The following is an 18,249-nucleotide window of genomic DNA, read 5'->3' as shown; positions in this document are numbered from 1 at the left end:
ATTCCTTTCATGGGATTCACTAGACTAAATAAGACTATATAAAAATTTAGATAATTTAGTTATTGGAACCAACTCTATGCAGATTCTCTGCTGAATGCTGATGATGTGGCAGAGTAGAGACAGGCACGATTCCTTTCTTCCTGGAATACACACTGCAGCCTGAGATAATCACATAAATATGCATCAACTTGCAGCTACGACTTCTGCTTCTGGCCAAGATAGGATAACAGGGACTGGACTTACCCTTCTGTTTCAAAAAACTAAAAACAAAACAAAACAAAACAAAAAAAAAACCCAAACTGGACAAAATACACAAAACACTTTTTCCAGATATGTATTAGACATCAAGTAGAAAAGACAAGGTGATCCTCAAAAGGTGAAAAATGAACAAGGAAATTCCATGAATATTTCAAGATTTATGACTTTTAAAAGTCCTTATTTTTCTTTTGCTTTTAAAGTATTCTGTAGAGTTTAGAATTTTAGACTCAGAGAGTTCCCTCCTCATAGCATTTTCATGTTTTTCCATTGTTTTCTCATTTCAATTATTCCTGAGGAGAGTTGTTGTTATCCTTACATTTCTTCCTCTGTACACAATATGCTCTGTTCCCTCCTTCCACCCCACCCTGAAGAAGATTTTAAGACTTTCTTTTCATTGCTGGCTTTGAGTACTTTGATGATAATGTGACTTAGTGTAGTTCTTTTAAAATGTCTTTTTGTGTTTGGGATTTATGGAACTTCTAGGTTTTAAGGGTCTGTGTTTTCATTAAAACTGGCAGATTTTTGGCCATTGTCTTTTCAAATTGATTTTATGTCCTGATGGGATTAATATCAGTAGATCTACACTAGAAGAAATGTTGAAATGTTTTAGGCAGAAAAATGATACCAGATGGAAATATGGATCTCACAGTGGAAGGAAGTGTTATTGGACATAGAAATTATACAAGTTAATACAGAATATTTTCTCTTGTTACTTAAATCTCTTTAAAAAGTCACTGATCACTTAAACACTAATAACAACAAGGTAGAGTTGAGTTTATAGCAAAGTGAATAAAGTGAGTGACAACAGTAGCATAAAGTTCTAGAAAGAGAAAAGAGAAGCATGCATTGCAGAGTTTTTGTATTACATGCAAAGTGATACAACATCTCATGAAGATACCTGGCGATAACTTAAGCATGTAAAATATAAATACTAAAGTAACCATTAAAATAATAATACAAGGAGTTATAAGTAATAAGTCAGCAAATAAGATAAAGCGAAGTCAGAATAATAATCAGTTATTCAAAACTAAGGCAGAAAAAGAAGAAGAGTTAATCAATAAAAATGTGACACCTAGAAAACAAGGAACATGGGCAAGTGAAAAACTATTACAATCTGGTTAAATGTAAATGGTGTAAAACTCAATTAGATGTAGAGATCATTAGATTAGACCAAAGAGCAAGACTAAGTTGTATGTTGCTCACAAGAAACAATTTTATTTACTAATACACAAATAGTTTAAAAGTATGAAGGTGGAAAAAGATATGTGATGCTAGCAATCATGAATAAAAAACAGAACTAATTATATTAATATCAGAGTAGATTTCAAGGCAAAGAAGAGCAGTACTTGGTATACAAGGGGTCATTTCATAATAGTAAAGGCGTTAACTCATCAAGGGACTATAATAGCTCTAAACATTTCTACATCAAAAAGCAGAGTTTCAAAATAAGGGAACAACAAAGGATAAAGCTGCAAAGAGAAACAGACAAATCCATAATCATAGTGAAAGACTTCCATATCAGTCTCCCAATAACTGATGGAATACGTAAACAGAAAATAAATAAGGATATAAAAGACTTTTACTATACCATCAAACAACTTCCTCTAATTGACAATGATAAAGCCCTCTACTCAACAATAACAGGACACATATTTATATTCAAGTGCTCATGGAACCTTTAACAAGACAGATCATGTAAGCCAAGTCTCCATAATTTAAAAGAACTCCAGCCATTCAAAATAAGTTGTTTGTCAATAATAAAAATAAATTAGAACTCAGAAGCAGAAAGTTATCTAGAAAGTGCTGAAATACTTGGGAACTGAGTAATACACTCCTAAACAAATCAATTTAAAGAATAAGTCAAAAGGGAAATTGGAAAGTATTTTTAACTGAACGAAAATACAAATGTAACATAACAAAATTAATGACATGCCACTAAAGCAGTACCAAAGGGAAATTTATAGGACTAAATGTTTGCATTAGAAAATGAGAAAGATCTAGAATTAATGGCCTCATCTTCCACCTTAAGAAGATACAAGAGCAAATTAAACCCAAAATAAATAAAAGAAATGCGATGAAAAATTCCAGATCAGAAATTAATGGGATAGGAGACAAACACAATAGAGAAATGAAAATAAACTTATTATTTTAGAAGATCAATGAAATAATAAATGTATGTATTCAGAGTGATTAAGAGAGATATGTAAGTCATCAATATCAGGAATTAGAAAAGACACCACTGCCAACTCCACAGATATTAAAAGGAGTATAAGAAATAGTATAAACAACTTTATACGTGTAAACTTGTCAAATAAAAGGCAAAAACTGCCAAAGATCACTCAAGAAGAAACTGACAAACAGGACATCTTATGTTCATTAAAGAAACTGAATAATTAAATTTGCAGTTAACAGTCTAACCTCAAGAGAACTCCAGGCTCACAAGGCTTCACTAAAGAATTCTACAAATGCTCAAGGATGAAATAATGCCAAATCTACACAGAGTTTTCCATACAGTTGAAGAGTAGGGTCCACTCTCCAACTCAGTCTTTGAGCCCAGCATCACCCTATATTAGAGTCTGAATGTTTTTATTACCTCCCACAGTTCACACTGAAAGTTAATCCTCATGCAACAGTGTTGGGAGGTATGGAATTTGGGGAGGCATTTAGATCATAGTCACTCTGAGATTTGAGGGAATGATGGAGGGAGTTCATCCCCTTTTCCCTTCCACCTTCTGCCATGGAAGACAGGGCCTCCTTCCCTCTGGAACATGCAACTTTGAAGGTGCCATTTTGGAAGCATAAATAAGGGTTTTAATCTGTTAGCACTTTTATCTTGAACTTCCCAGATTCCAGAACTGGGAGAAATAAGTGTTTGTTCTTTATAAATTACTCTGTTTCAGGTATCTTGTGATAGGAGCACAAAACAGATTAAGACACCTTGATATCAAAATGATGCAAAGGTACTACCAAAAAACTACAGAACAATATTCTTCATAACCTAGGTATAAGGACTTCTAAATAAAATTGAAGCAAGACAGATCAAATAATGTATAAGATAGAAAATACGTCATAGTAAAATCCAGTTTTTCTTAGGATGAAAGGCTGGTTTACTATTCAAAAAGCAATTGATATAACTCATGATACTGAAGAACCACACAATCATGGCCATTACAGCATATGCAGTGCAACCCAAAGTCCATTCTGATAAATAAATAAAAAAAAGAAACATTAGCAAACTAGGGATACAGATGAACTCCTTCTGTACCCATGAAATATCTACCACTAGCATCACTCTTAATGATGAAAGACTGAGGGATTTTTCCCTGGCAATCAAGAACAAGGTGAGGACTTCCTATCGCCGCTCCTGTTCAAAAATGTAGGGGAAGTTCTAGACAATGTGACCAAGCAAGTAAAATAAATCAAAGTAATCCACATTGGACAGAAAGGAAGAAAACTGTCATGATTCACTGATGCCATGGTATTCCATGTAGAGCACACTAGGAAGCTATAACTTTGCTAACTTGCCCTATAAAAAACTAACTATAGGGAAAGTTAGCAAAATTTCAAGGTGTAAGGCCAATATACAAAAATTAAGTGCATTTCTACATAATGGCAATGACCAATGGGAAATTGAAATAAATCAATACTATTTAAATAGCATAGGAAATATAAAATTATGGATAAATTTGGCAAGACATGTGCAAAACCTATACACTGAAAACTACAACATTTTGGAAAGAAATTTAAAATAACCTAAGTAGATAAGCTGACATATTGATCATGAGCTGGAAGTTGCACTATTGTTTAGACGTTGATTTTCCTTAATTTGACTTGACCTATTGATTCAACGTTTTTCTGATCTAATCCAAGAAGGGTTTTGCAGAAAATGGCAAGGTGATACTAAAATTCATATCAAAATTCATACAATAGTTAAAACAGCTTTGAAAATGGCCAGGGTGAGGAGCTAACATTCCCTGACTTCAAGACATAGTATGAAGCTGCAATAACTGAGACAGTGTGGTATTGGCATCCAAGATATAAACAGATCAGTGGAATAGAATGGGGAATGCAAAAATGGAGTCACATATGAAGGACAGCAAATTTTTGACAAAGTACAAAGGCAATTCAGCAAGAAAAGGACAGTCTTTTCAATAAATGGTGCTGAAACAGCTGAATATCTGTAATTTTAAAATGAGCTGTGTCATACACAGAAAACGAATAGCTTAGTAGGCAGTGGGCACTCGACAAGTGTCACCTGCTTGTGCTGGGTCATGCCTGCTGTCCCCTGAAGGCTGTGAGATGGGTGATGCTACATATTCTGAGAAGACTGTTGGTGCAGAGCTGGCATCTTCAGCAGGAAATTCACAGGGAACATATTTCAACTCTGGGGAGGTGTGACCTGCACCCCAGGTTGGGGAGCCAAGGCCAGGTGAGGTCTGGGTGAAGACTTCACGGCACGGACTTGTATGGGTCGCTGGCCATTTACCAGCTCTGTGACTCTAATCAGTCAGTTGAGCCTCGGTTTCCTCATCTGTACAATGAGGATACTAATACTCCTGTGAATGCTTGTTGTGAGAGATCAATGTTCCACACATGCTAGGCAGAGCCCGGGACACAGTAATCTCCTTAGAGAGATGAATCTGCACTTTCCATAGGGAACGACCTCCATAGATCTGTCTTGTTTGTCCTGCACATGGCTCTGAGTCACTGTGTGGATAAAAGCTGCCTGCAGTGGGTAGTGTGAGGGGGGAGCGCTGCTCCTTGGACCTCACCCAGCCGGGCTTTCAGTAGGGACAGTAGTCCAGCACAGGAATAGACAAGCATGATGCCAGGAGACCGGTGCTCAGCTTTTTTGCCAAGAGCAATTAGTGTGGGCCTGGGGCAAACCAGACTGCAGTGGCCCTGCACTGGGGAGAGATTGCCTGGCTCCTGCCAGTCAGTTGGCCAGAGAACAGGCCCTAAGTGGCCATCACTGAGGGCTGCCAGACACATCTGAATTTCTGTGCAAAAATCCCAATTTATAAATGTTGGAAGTCCACCAAATTTTGAAAGATACTTCCAGCAGAAAAATATCCAGTGTGTCTACAGGTGGATATACCATCCAGTCAGCAGTCTGTATACCCGACTTAATCTAACGCCTGCGTCACACAGGCGAGGCCACTCGCCGAGTAGGCGCTCAGATGGAAATGGCCAGAAGGAAAGCTTTAGCCTCATCCCCTGCCACCCTGCAGCCTTGGCATCTCCTCTCTGCCTTTCACCTGGCCTCCACCACCATCTCCTCCTCCTCCCTCCCTCCCTCCTTCCCTCCCTTCTTCTCTCATTGTATTCAGTGTCCAGTGTTTATTTTCAGAGCCTCAGAATCCTCCCCATGCCTCTGATATTTACTCTTGGAATTAGAATATTTTCTATTTCTCCTTCTGTATTGAGGCTAGTGGGTCAGATTCTCCAGGGAAACCTGCCTGCTGGACGTGAGTGCTGGGGGCAGAGCTGGCGTCTTTCAACTAGCAATTATTAAATACCTACTGCACACCAGGTTTCTTCTTCCATCCACTCAAGAAGCCTGCAGGGCCATTGTTACCACCTGCAATTGTTGGATAAAGGAATCGAGACTGTGAGAGATTAACAAAGAGCCTGTACCCACCAGGCAGGAAAGAGGCAGGGTACGGAAAACACCCCTGTGTGCAGCAAAGTCCATTTCCTCCCTCTGCATTGCTTTCATTGCTTATAGTGCTGGTACACTGAAGGGTGCACAAAGTCTGAGGGTAGTTGAAAGAAAGGGCACCCAGGAAGAGGAGACAGCAAGAGCAAAGACATGGGGGGCTGAAACATGCAGGCATAAGCAGGGGTGGGTAGGAAGCTGGCCGGAGGGATAGAGATCTGGAACAGGTGAGGATGATGACAGCCCCAGGGAAGGATTGCCTGTGCAGGTGCAGGTGACAGAAACCCCAGCTCAGCCTGGCTGAGCTTACATAGAAATGCCAAGGCTTATCTGAGAGTTTGAGCAGGGGATGGCAGGGCTGGGAGAAGGCCTCTTCCCAGAATGCAAATGAGCTGGTTGGACGAGCTCCCTGCCGAACATGAAATGCACCAATCACAGGCGAGCAGCCCTGAGCCCTGGCCATGATCAGACCATTGATTGGGCATCTCACCTGTGCCCACTCCTAGGAGGCCAAATCATCTTCATCTTAAAGAAGAGGACACCGAGACTCAGAAAGCTTTGGTGACAACTCAGGGAGTAGCTGAGACAAGATCTGGCTCCAGGGTTTGCATGGTGGCTTCTTGCAGCAGGGAATGAGGAGCCGTTGGGTGTTCCTAAGCAGGGAGAGGGCAACCAGCAGAGCTGTGGTTGGGAAAAGGCAGCGGGCCACAATGTGAGGACAGCATCATGAGGCGGGAGAAGAAGGTGGTGTGGGCAGGAACCAGCAAGAGCCAGGCAGATGCTGCAGGCTCCCTCAGCCCCTTGGCTCCAAGCTGGTGCAGAGGGTGAGCAGGGGGTGGCCTGGGGTGGGAAGCTTGGCAATACTGACTGCTTCAGATCACAAATGATGGTGGCCTTGAAAATATGTGAGACAACTTCCAATTTCCGTACATTCTGGATTAAAGTCAAGGCAGAATATCCTGAGAGTGCCACAAAAGTGCTGAGAAGCCTGCTTCCATTTTCAACAGCCTGACTGTGTGAAGCAGGGTTCTCTGCAGTGAGAGCAACCAAAACTTTACGATGGGGTAGACTGGACATAAGCACATTTTGGCTGTTACTGTCTCCCATCACCCCCGATGGGACCCTCTAATTGCAAGAAAACAAGCTCAGGACTCCCAGTGATTCTGCATTATGGTGAGCTGTGTAATTATTTCATTATATATTACAATGCAATAATAATAGAAATAAAAAGCACAATAAATGTAAGGCACTTGAATAATTTAAAACCACACTTCCCAAACCTCCGTCCAGAAAAACTGTCTTCCATGAAACCAATCCTTCGTGCCAAAAAAGTTGAGACTGCTACCCTAAACATAGTAGCTTAAAACAACTCCCACGCTTTATTTGCTTCTGTGGATCGGGAATTCAGTTCCCTATGCACCTTGAGGGCAAGAAGTCCTCCTCCCTCCCTGCTAGGCCCCCTACTCCCTTGCCCTCGTCTAAGGATTGGGGTCTTAGGTTATAGGCCCAGTCCCTCACCCACTCAGAGGCCTCAGGAGACACCAGAGGAATGCTGGGTGCCAGTGAATGGTGACCAGTCTATAAAGCAGTAGGAGGCTCCATTCACACCCAGCCAGAAGCTGGTCCCTCGACCTGCAGCATTCTCACCACCTGCATGGTTCCTGTCTCATGTCATCCGGGTTTCTGCTGCTCCTTCACCTTGACCAGGCCTTTCCTGGTCTCCACGTGTGTAACATTAGCTGTTTCCAGTCACTCACCGTCCTTTCCTTACATCATTTTCTTTCATGGCACTTATTCCCTAATGTAGTGCATGTTCAATTACCATATCTGTACATCTCCTTCACTTCTACTTGCACCCCAGAATGTCTGGGTCCTGGCAACTTGTACTCAACTCTCCCTGCTTCCTTTTGTGTTGGGGTGAAGTTTCTATTTGATTGGCTTTGGTATCTGCCCCAGGGATTGGTGGAGCACCTTTCTAGATGTGCCTGAGTGGGTCCTGGAGGCATGGCCTTGGGGTCTATGTCTGGCCCCTTCCTAGCTTTGCTCCTCTGCACCCTTCTGCCATGATGTTTGCCTTGGAGCCAGCTGATCATGGTTTAAAACTATGAATGAATCAAAACTCTCCTCCTTTGAATTGTGGGTGTTGAGTATTGTGTCTCAGTGCCAGGAAAGCTGACTATTACACCTAATGTGTCCCAGGGGTTTGTGGGGCTTGTGGGGCAAGACTCCGCCTGGAGGCAGGTGACTGGGATTTGAGGAAATCGGTTCATATGTGATCTGTCTGAGGTACGAACCTGACTACAGTATGCTGCAGTTAGAATTCTCCCATGGCTGCTCATGACTTTGTAGATAATTGTCATAGCTGTGGATGAAGCCTGGAGCTCCTGGCCCACCTCTGGCCCCAGCCTCATCCAACATTACCCTCTCAATTGCTGTCTGTGTTCTAGTCCTCCTGGTTATTTTCCAGTTCTTTGTCCTTTCCCTGTTGCCTCGGAATGTCTATCCTTGGACCTTGGCTTTTGACTTCCACAACCTTAAACAACCTGCAATGGCCGATTATGGGCATAGGTGCTCAGGTTGCTGTTCAACTGGATTTTGGCACCTTATCATAGAAAATATCTCCATATATCCCTCACTACCACCTTTTAAGTGAAAGTTAAAGAGAAGCAGATTTTTGAGGGATCAATTAAACGGTTTGTGCAGAAGAGGTTGACTAAGTAGTGGGTTTGGGGAAAAGGCTTGACGATGACGGCAGGCAGGGGCCAGCCTTCCTATGACAGTGCTCCCTCCTTCCAGAAGCTTCCATTATCACCATTCTGCATGGGGCACATCCTTTCCACCCCTGCATGGGGTCTCTGCCATCTGAACACTGCCCTTCTTGCCCATTTTGCGGTAAGTGCTGAAATATAATTTATGTTAGAACTCTTGCCAGTAGCTTCCCTGTGCTAGCTTTCCACCCCTGTGACAAAATACCTGACCTAATCTGCAGTTGAGGAAAGGTTTATTTTGGCTCACAGTTTCCGTGGTTTCAGAATACGGTCACTTGGCTCCACAGTTTCTAGGCTGGTGGTCAGGTAAGGAGCATGTGGTGGAGAAAAGCTTTACTTCACAGTAGCGCTGAAAACAAAGACAGTGAGGGAGGAAGGGGCCAGGTACAAAAGGCACCCTGAAGGGTGTTCCTGTGAACTCTTCCCCAGAGGTCCACCTCCCAAAGTTTCTACCACTTCCCAACAGCCCATAATATGCATCCATCAACACATACATCCACTGACAAGTCAGAGCCCTCAAGATCCAATGACTCCCAAGGTCTCATCTCTGCACACTGCTGCACTGAGACTGAACCTTCAACACAGAAGCCCTTAAGGAACATTCTAGATCCAAACCTTAACACACCCTAGTGACTGGGAGTTTCTTCAGAGCAGGGGTCACTTCTGACACCTGTCTCTATCTCCAGCTCCTGAGGATATCTGGGCCCTTGGTAAGCGAGTGTGCTAGATGATTTACCACACTTAAACCACTATCCTTTTCCAGGCCTCAGTTTCTCTCCACCTGTGAAATGAGAGTCTTCTTAGAGGCCACAATTTAAAGTTCCCTCCTACTCTAGGATTCTGTGGTCTAAAAGATAAGTCAGTAACTTCTCAGAACCTCTATTTCTCCTGTCACATGGGTGTGACTGCATCTCCTCAGGGAATGCTGTGAGGACCAAATGAGATGCACACACAATTGGGTGGTGCTGGGCTCTAGGGGGAGGGGTCATAGTGGGTGTGGTCTGCAGGGATGGGCGGAGCTTCTGACAGCTCTGCAGGACTGATCTTTTTCTCTCTCTACTCTCCACCAAGAAGACATTTATTGGCATTTGTTGAAATCTACTCTGAGCCATCTCTGATCTAAGCTACATTTTGCACTTTCCCATTTTTGTGCTTACAACCCACAGAGGGCCTGAAATAAAGGTTCTGAGTGAACCATTGGAAATACAAAATCTTCCTGTCCCCCAGCTGCTTAGAGCTCCGCAGGGCTCCTACTGTTGCTAAGGCAAAAGCTGCATCTGAGCACCTGGCTTCTGTCCCAGCATCACTGTAGCCACCCAGTTGTGGAAACTGAGGCCAAGAGAGATGATGAGATTTGCCCAGGACCACTCTGTCTGGAGATGAGAGGGCCAGATTCAAATCCTGCCCTGTCCAGCATGACTGTCTGGGGTTCAGTGAGCCCCACAGACAGTTCCAGAACACATGCCTCCAGGTGAGCACTGGTGGGCTTTTTAACAGCAGACAAAGGCTGTATCTGGGTTTGATGGCTGTATCTGGGAAAGCTGATCAAATACACTCCAGCTGAGGGTGTCCAGCGATTGAAAGGAAGGGAAGGCCTGCGCCATGCCAGGGCCTTCTGGTCAACTGCTTCCATACATTGGCTCCTCCCTGCAGCCCCAGGTCACCATGATTTGTTTTTCTCCCTATAGCTGCACATCTATTGATTTGTGAGAGATGTGCAGAGACTTTGTGAGATGTACAGAGGCTCTGATCTGTCCTGGCTACATTTGATGAGACTCTGAGAGACTTTGAAAGAGATTAGTCATTCACAATCACGGAGATTTGGGTCCAAAGTCACTGTCTGAGGGCTGCTCCCCAAGCTCCTCATTAAAGCAGCAGTTGTTTTATTTTCCTGTGCAGCTGATGGCTGCCATGCCCTTTGCTGGGCCCACAGAGATACTTAGCTGTGGGCACAGAGGCTGCTGTGCCTCTGTAGGGGAAAGCAGAGGCCTCTGGGCAGCCTTGCAGGCCCAGCTGGCCGCACAGAACACAGCACAGCCAGTAGTGACCTCAGCTAATCCCCTGGAGACACAGACACTGGGCTCTTGGGAGCTCTTGGTTTTCTTGTTTTCTCCTACAGGCCTTCATGAAGCAGATATCCTGGGCACCTGCTGAGCTCTACCAATTGACAAGTATTGATGAGCAAGGACTCTGGGCTGCATCCCCCTCTTCTCCTTAATCATCATTGGACTGGCGGGATATCTTCAGGGCCTGGGCTGGGGAAATACTGGAATGCAAACCAGGGTGTCCGCTCTCAGGGGTCCACAGTCTGGTGGAGGTTCCTAAGTGGATAAGAGGATGAAGACTGATACATATCATGCTGGGGTGAGTGAGTTTGTATTTCAGCGACACTGAAGTGAGGTAGTGAAGAATCAGAGGTCCATGGATTTGAGATCTGGCTTTGCCATCATCTGAGATAGGGCTCTGGGCTCAGCACTCTTCCTAGAGTCTCTGAATTCTTACTGTATAATGAGGACAATGTTGGGATTTAAGGAGGAATGGAATTAGTTGATGTGATTGTTTTGCACAGTGCCTGGCACACAGTAGGCACTTACTAAGCAGTAGTTCTTATTTATGTACCTGGGAAGCAGGTGCTTGGTAAAGGAAAGCCTGACCTGGTCCTGGGGCAAGGGCCTCCCTGGGGGGTTGCAGGTCAGTTGTGTAATTATTAGACCTTTACTATATGGACAGCTGGAGAGAGACAGTGCTAGGCCTGCAGGGCCCCTGGGGCGGAGCAGCCCAGCCACCTCCTTATCCTCATCCTCCACAGAGCCCATGCTGGGGAGAAGCAGAGGGCTGGGGGTGGTATGAGCAGGTGTATCCAGCCACACTCAGGTTTCCACCTGGTACTGAGAGCAGGGGAAGTAGGTAGCTTTCTACACTTTCCCTGAGCTTCTGTGGGAATGGATGGGGTGGGAATGGTGGGGAGGGTAGGAACAAGGAGGGGGCATGGTGGTGGTCAGAGATGAGCAGTGATGCAGAGGAAAGATTCAGAGAATCAGGGGTTTGCAGGCACGACTGGATACCAGGGGAGGGGAGGAGAGGTCAAAGGGAGGAGAACATCCTAGCAAGAAGAGCAGGGTAGAGGTGGGAGGAAGGCTCCTGGCTGGGTAACTGGCTGGATAGGAGCACCATACCCAGAGCGAAGTGTCATGGAAGACAGCTCAGTTTTGGGGAAACTGAGCTTGACTGGCCAAATTGAGTTTGTGGTAACTAAGTTCCTACACATGTTAGGTAATTGGGGGCTGCGTCTCTCTTTTGGGGCCCAGGGATGCCTTCAAAGCCCCACCTGCCTTCAGAGATTTACTATGGGGCTCAGGGACTCACAGGTCAAGGCTGCTGTTGGGACAGAGTGGATACTCTATGTGATGGATAGGGGTAGAGGTCAAGGGTGGCAGGGCAGGGTCACCTCTAAGCTGAGTCCTAGAGGATAAGCCAGATTCTCCAGAGAAGCAGGGAGACACCAAGCACCCAAGGGCTAGCTCTGTGAAGGTCTACGTGCACGGGAGGGAACTCTGTGGCATTTGGGAGCTGGAATCACTCAGATAGTTTCAGCCTTGGTGTACAGGAGGAAGATTTAACACCCAAGCCTGGGAGCTGCAAGGGGCAGAAAGAAAGAGCCCCGAATGCAACTTGCAGAATTTGTTCTCTCTCTCTGTCTCTTTCTCTTTCTGTCTCTCTGTCTCTTTGCCTCTGTCTCTGTCTCTCTCTGTCTCTGTGTCTCTGTGTCTCTGTCTCTGTCTCTCTCACTCTCACTCTCTCTGTGTCTCTCTCTATCCTCATTCTGTTATGGTTTTTAATCTAGATATTCCCCTGGGAGGTGACTGGACCATGGGTGTATGATACTGCATTAGCATAGTTCTGGGTGTGGATAATGGATTTGCTGAAGAAGAAAGACCCACGCTGGGTACTGGTGGTACCAACTAATAGGCTTACAGCATGGCTGGAATAAAAAGGGAAAAAAGAAGGAAGTCTCACTGCTCCCTGCCTGCCACACCATGGACTGTTTCTCCTCTGCAAAGCCCCTCTCCCACGATGCCCTGCCTTAAAGCCAGCTGACTAAGGACTGAACCTCTACAAACTGTGGGCTAATATAAACTTTTCTCCTCTAACTTGAGGGTATCAGGTATCTTGTTCCAGCAAAGAAAAAGTAAGACACTCTCTCTTTCTTTTTCTTTCTCTCTTCTCTTATTCTTCTTCTGTACTGGAAATTGAACCCAGGGCCTTTGCTCTGAACTATATATCTAGCCCCTTGAAAATTTTTTATTTTGGGCTGGGGATACAGCTCAGTGGCATAAGTGCTTGCCTGGCAAGTCTGAGGTCATGAGTTCGATTCCTGATACCAAAAATAAAATAAAATAAAATTTTTTATTTTGAGATAAGTTGCCCAGGCTGTGCTCAGATTTGTGATCCTCCCACCTCAGTGTCCCAGCGTGCCAGGATTACAGGTGTACACAACTGTGTCTGACTGGAGTCTACAACCTGTGGTCCCAGGAAGGGCCTTGAATATCAAGTGCAGAATTTGCTTTCTCTCTCCCTCCTTGCTTCTCTCTTCCTTCTGTTATGACTTATATCTCTATATCCCTGAAAGCCTCATGTGCTCATAGCTGGGGCTTTTAGCCCTGCCCTGCTCCTGCAAGAGGATGGACTCAGAGCCTCCATGTCCTGGGAAGGCACCTGTGTAGGTGAGCTGAAGGGAGGCTCTGGGAGCAAAAGGCGCACTTAGGAATCTGCAATGGTGCAGGACAGATGAGCACTATGAGAGGGAGGTAAACGTAAGTACTCTCATGAGGACCTAGAGGGCTTTGGTCAGTGATGGAATAGCCTGGTCCTAGTCACAGGGCTTGGATGTGTGGGAAAGCTGGGAATGCTAGAGTACTCAGTGGCCACCTGTAGGAACAACAGACATGGCCTCAGAGGGTCACTCTGTAGGGGATGGGACCACACATTATGAGCTTGTGACAGTCCAGACATTGTTCTCAGTGCTGTGACAACCCTGTGAGTGGGTGCTGCTGTCACACTTATTTTATAGATGAGCAAGTAGAGATGCTGAGAGATTTAGTAACTTGTTCAAGGTCACACAGGAAGTGTGTGCAAGGCTGGGACTTGAACCCAGGCTTGAGTTATGCTCTTACCCTGCGGGTCCTAAGTGGGAGGTGGAGAGGATTCTTTTCTGCTGCTGCCATTGCAGAGCTACAAGGCCAAGTGGTAAAGCCAGCAGCAAACTAAATGAAGGGAGAGATTACTTCCACCTGTGGGCCTCAGAGGAGGCTTCCAGGATGAGGAACATTTTTATGTGGCCTGAAAATATAGAAATCATGTCAACAGTCACAGATAACACGATAGTCAGAGTTGTTATTGCAAACAACAGTAACGGGCTTCTGGCTGATGTAAGCCTAAAACACAAAAGACTAATAAAAACGTCAGAGGGGCTGGGGAGCAGCTCAGTGATAGGACACAGTCTTCGTGTGAGGGAGGATTTGGGTTTCCAGCACCAAAAAGCAAAAACAACAACAAAAAAAATAAAACAAATGCCAGATAATAAGAGATGCTGCTGAGACAGAGAAGGAACTGGAGCCCTTGGGCTCTGCTGGTGAGCAGATCAGTGGTGCAGCCACTTTGAAAAATAGTCTGCCAGTTTCTTGTAAAGTTAGAATGCAAGTTTACTATACAAGTCAATAACTGTAGTCCTGGATATCAACCCTAGGAAAACACAGGTCTGCACAAGAGCTTGCACAAGACGCTCACTGCAGCACTGCTCAGAGCAGCCCCAAACTGGAAACAACCTAGCAGACCGTCAGCAGGTAACTGGACTGTGATCTGTATTCACACAATAGATATATTCAGCCATACAAACGAACAAACTTGGAGACAGGGGACAACCTGGATGAATCTCAAAAGCACTATCTTAAGTGAAAAAGCCAGACACACACATAAAAATCACCTATTGCATGGTTCCATGTACATGAGATGTCAGGAAAAGCAAGTCTACAGAGACGGAAAGTGGGGCATGGTTTGGGGCTGGGGCTGGAAAGACAAATGAGGCTGTGATTCCTTGTTGGGGTGATGGGAATGTTGTAAAAACATTGTTGGCAAGGTTGTACTATTCTGCCAAGTTAGGAAACATCTCTTAATTGAACACTGAAAAACAAGTGGATTTTGTAGCATGCAGCTCTATCTCAATAAAAATACTGAAAATGATGTCAGCTATGTGCAGAATCCCTGGGAGGGTTGGGAACCAGGCTGGGGGCTGTGGTGCCAAGACTAATGCCTCAAACCAATCCACTGTGACAGCATGTTGGCTTCTTCCTCCAAACTCTGGACCCCACAGCCTGTACCTCTTCTAGCTCCACCATTTGACCCTGTAGTGTGCAGCTGGAGCCAGCCAAGTCATTTCCCGTGACATATTCCAGCCCTGTCAAAACCACTGTCAAAAAAGACTCTACAAGGAGACCTGCTTATGTCTGGCCCCAAATCCAGCCAAGGAGGTAAGGAGATCTGCTTGGAGGAAACGCATCACGTGACTTTGCCCAGGCTACAAAGGAAACTGGGCAAGGGGTCTGATACCAGCTGACTCTGTGCTGTTTCCTCTGTGAATTGTAATGTCTAGATTGAGTGGCAAGTGGCTGAGGTTGCTGCCCATGACACTGTTGACTGGCACTTTCTGGGTAGTGTCACAACAGAGGTAGTAACCTTATTATTCTTGGCGCTTTGCACACTGGCAGCCTGGAGGCTACTCCTCTGCTCCTCTATGGCTCTTCAAGGCAAAAAATAGACACCCAGCTCCTTCTCCCTGGGTGGGAGAGACACTTAGCAGAACAGCTGCTCTAGAGCAATCGCCCTCTAGTAGACACTGGTGTGGACGAAATCATCTGGAGGCTGCTGGGTACATCTATTTTTAGGCTGTCACCAGACCCAAGCTCCTGTTTGACATGCCTGTCAGACAAACATGCCTGTTCTTGTCCCATGCGCTGCCAGGGAGGGCTGTACAGTTTTGGCTTCTCAGGGGCCCAATGCAGGTAAGGCAAGGTAGGCAGATTTGAGGCAGAGAGGAGTTTGAGGCAACTTCACACTAGTTGCAGTGATCCCAAGCAGGTTGTGTGTGTGTGTGTGTGTGTGTGTGTGTGTGTGTGTGTATGTGTGTCTCTGTGTGTGTGTGTTCTTTAGTGTCATGGGAGGACAGCCAGAAACAAGTGGTGGATTAAACTTGAGAGCTCACTGGGAAGCCAGCTGATCCTATCAGAAAGCATCTGAGATGGTCTCCAGGGAAACTGAGGATACTGTGCTGGAGAGTAGAATTCTGCTGGGAATAAGTGGATAGGATAAGAGCCAAGGAAACATGATGTATGAAAGGATAGGTGGGTGGGTGGATGGGTGGGTGGATGGTTGAATGGATGGATGGGTAGATGGATGGATGGATGGATGGGTGGATGGATGAATAAACAGTAAGAGGGATGGTTGAAAGGAAACTTGTGAAGATGAGCAAAAAGAAAAATGGAAAGGCAGTGGATGAGTGGGTGAATGAGTGGGGGATGAATAGATGATGAAGTGCGTGGATATAGATTTAAATGAATTCATGAATGCTAGTTCTGTCCAGATAATGTAAAATATGACTTGGTAGTCAGTAGCATATACCAGTAGGAAGGGCAGCATCATAGAGCAATAATCCTTGATCATCATCTCTTCTCTCCTGTGGTCCCTACACATAACACTAACATCTGCTTTGTCCCAGCAGCTTCTGCAAGCTGGGAAAATACAGAAAACTTTGCTCTCTGATAGGAAGAAAGATGGACAGTGAACCCCAAACCTTGTATTCATGAAGCCATGAGAGCAGCATGCTCCACGCTCCTTGGAGGCCTGGTGGACGTGGGGAGTATGCGCCACCCCATCCCTGAGCCATGCCCCCACATCTGCTTTACTGATGCTGTACATTGATTCCTGGTCTTGCGGTGGTCCTCCTTCAGCCATATCGAGTGGCCAGGACTAGACCAATGGTCATCTTCACAGCTGTGTTTCAGTTTAGTCCCAACGAAAGGCCATGTGTGGTTGGAACTTTGGCTGCCATGTCTAACCACAGACACAGTGATGAGGGGACGTAGAAAGTCTGTTGTGAAAGACAATTGCCTACAGGGGCCCACGCATTGGTGAAGGCCAATGCTGCCTTGATTCCTTCAACTCCCCACACCTAGTACCGTGCAGGGCAGCCATGTTCTGTTTCCATTTGAGACGGGAGTACTATTGAATATCCCTTCACTGGCACCAGAGCTTGGCACCAAAAACCCTTCACTAAGATGGAAGCCGTGAGAAGAGGGAGAATAATTCCACCCAGGAGGGGCTTAAAGGGCCACGGAAGGCTGCTTAGGAGCTGTATTCTTTGAAGGTGGGTTTTGAAGAAGGGTGACTAAGAGCCACCTTCTCTTGGCAGAGAAGAAAAGCTAAGACCTTTCACCCAGAACATGCATAGACTAGGCGGAGGCACATTCCTCTGATTTGAGTATGGCTTGCATTGGGAATTTCAGCAATGGGGAAAGGAAATCAAAAGTAACATGTGGTGACCCTTGCCATGGGCTACATAAGGTGCTTTTGGACATCCGCTCTCATAATCCTTAAAACTGCTCCCCTATGCAGACAAGACAAACAGGACCCAAAGAGGATAAATAGTGAAGGCTAAGGAGAGGCATAATTTAAGCCCAGATCTGCAGGCCCCAAGCCTGTGCCTTTTCCATGGAACTGGAACACCATCTCCTCTAAGAACAGAGGGGTCAAGGCCAGCTGGGAGGGCCTCCGCATGGCCTGTCTGTCACACACCCTGTGACTCTGGGACATACCTGCTTGCTGCAAGAGTAGCCCAAGCAAGACCCGTGATCTGGTTCCCACGCCTTCCTTCCTCAGGATGCAGCAGATGCCAGGGTATGGGGCTGAGAATGCGGGTAGCTGCCAAGACTGACACTGTCTGGCTTGACTGATGGATACCATTAGCTGCAGACATTCTGTTCAGGAACAAAGTGAGTTGCACAGGCCCAGTCAAAACAGCCGCAGGCAGCCGCTAATTAGAAGGGAGAGAGGGACGTGATTTCACTGGCAGAAAGCCCAGTGGCAGGGGATGTTTTCGGCAAGGATCCTGCAATGTGGTGTGAATCTGGCAGGCTGGAGAGGAGCTTGGTCCCCTCTGTGGTCACCAGAGGGACCCAATAGTGAGAATGGAAAAGGGGAAGAGAGGAGGAAATGAGGGAAAGGAAGGGAGAACAGAGGTGAGAGGAACAGAAGGGAAAGACAGAAGTAGAGGAGAAAGGAGGCGGAGGGAGGAGACGTGATGGGCAAAGAAGGGGAGAGAGAAGAGGAAGAAAAGGGAGGAGACAGGAAGAGGGGCAAGAGAGGAAGGAAGAAAAGAGAAAGAAAGAAGGTGAGGGAGGCAGAGGGGATAAAAAACGAATTGAGATGTGTCAAAGAATTGAGTTGTGTAGCAACTCCCCGCACAGAATGCGATCATTGTATAATGCAAACATGTTCTGCCGGGGGAAAAAA

The sequence above is a fragment of the Chinchilla lanigera genome, unplaced genomic scaffold, assembly GCF_000276665.1.
Source record: "Chinchilla lanigera isolate Chin_1 unplaced genomic scaffold, ChiLan1.0 scaffold00051, whole genome shotgun sequence".
In the NCBI taxonomy this organism is placed as follows: Eukaryota; Metazoa; Chordata; class Mammalia; order Rodentia; family Chinchillidae; genus Chinchilla; species Chinchilla lanigera.
This window is presented reverse-complemented; position numbering follows the sequence as displayed.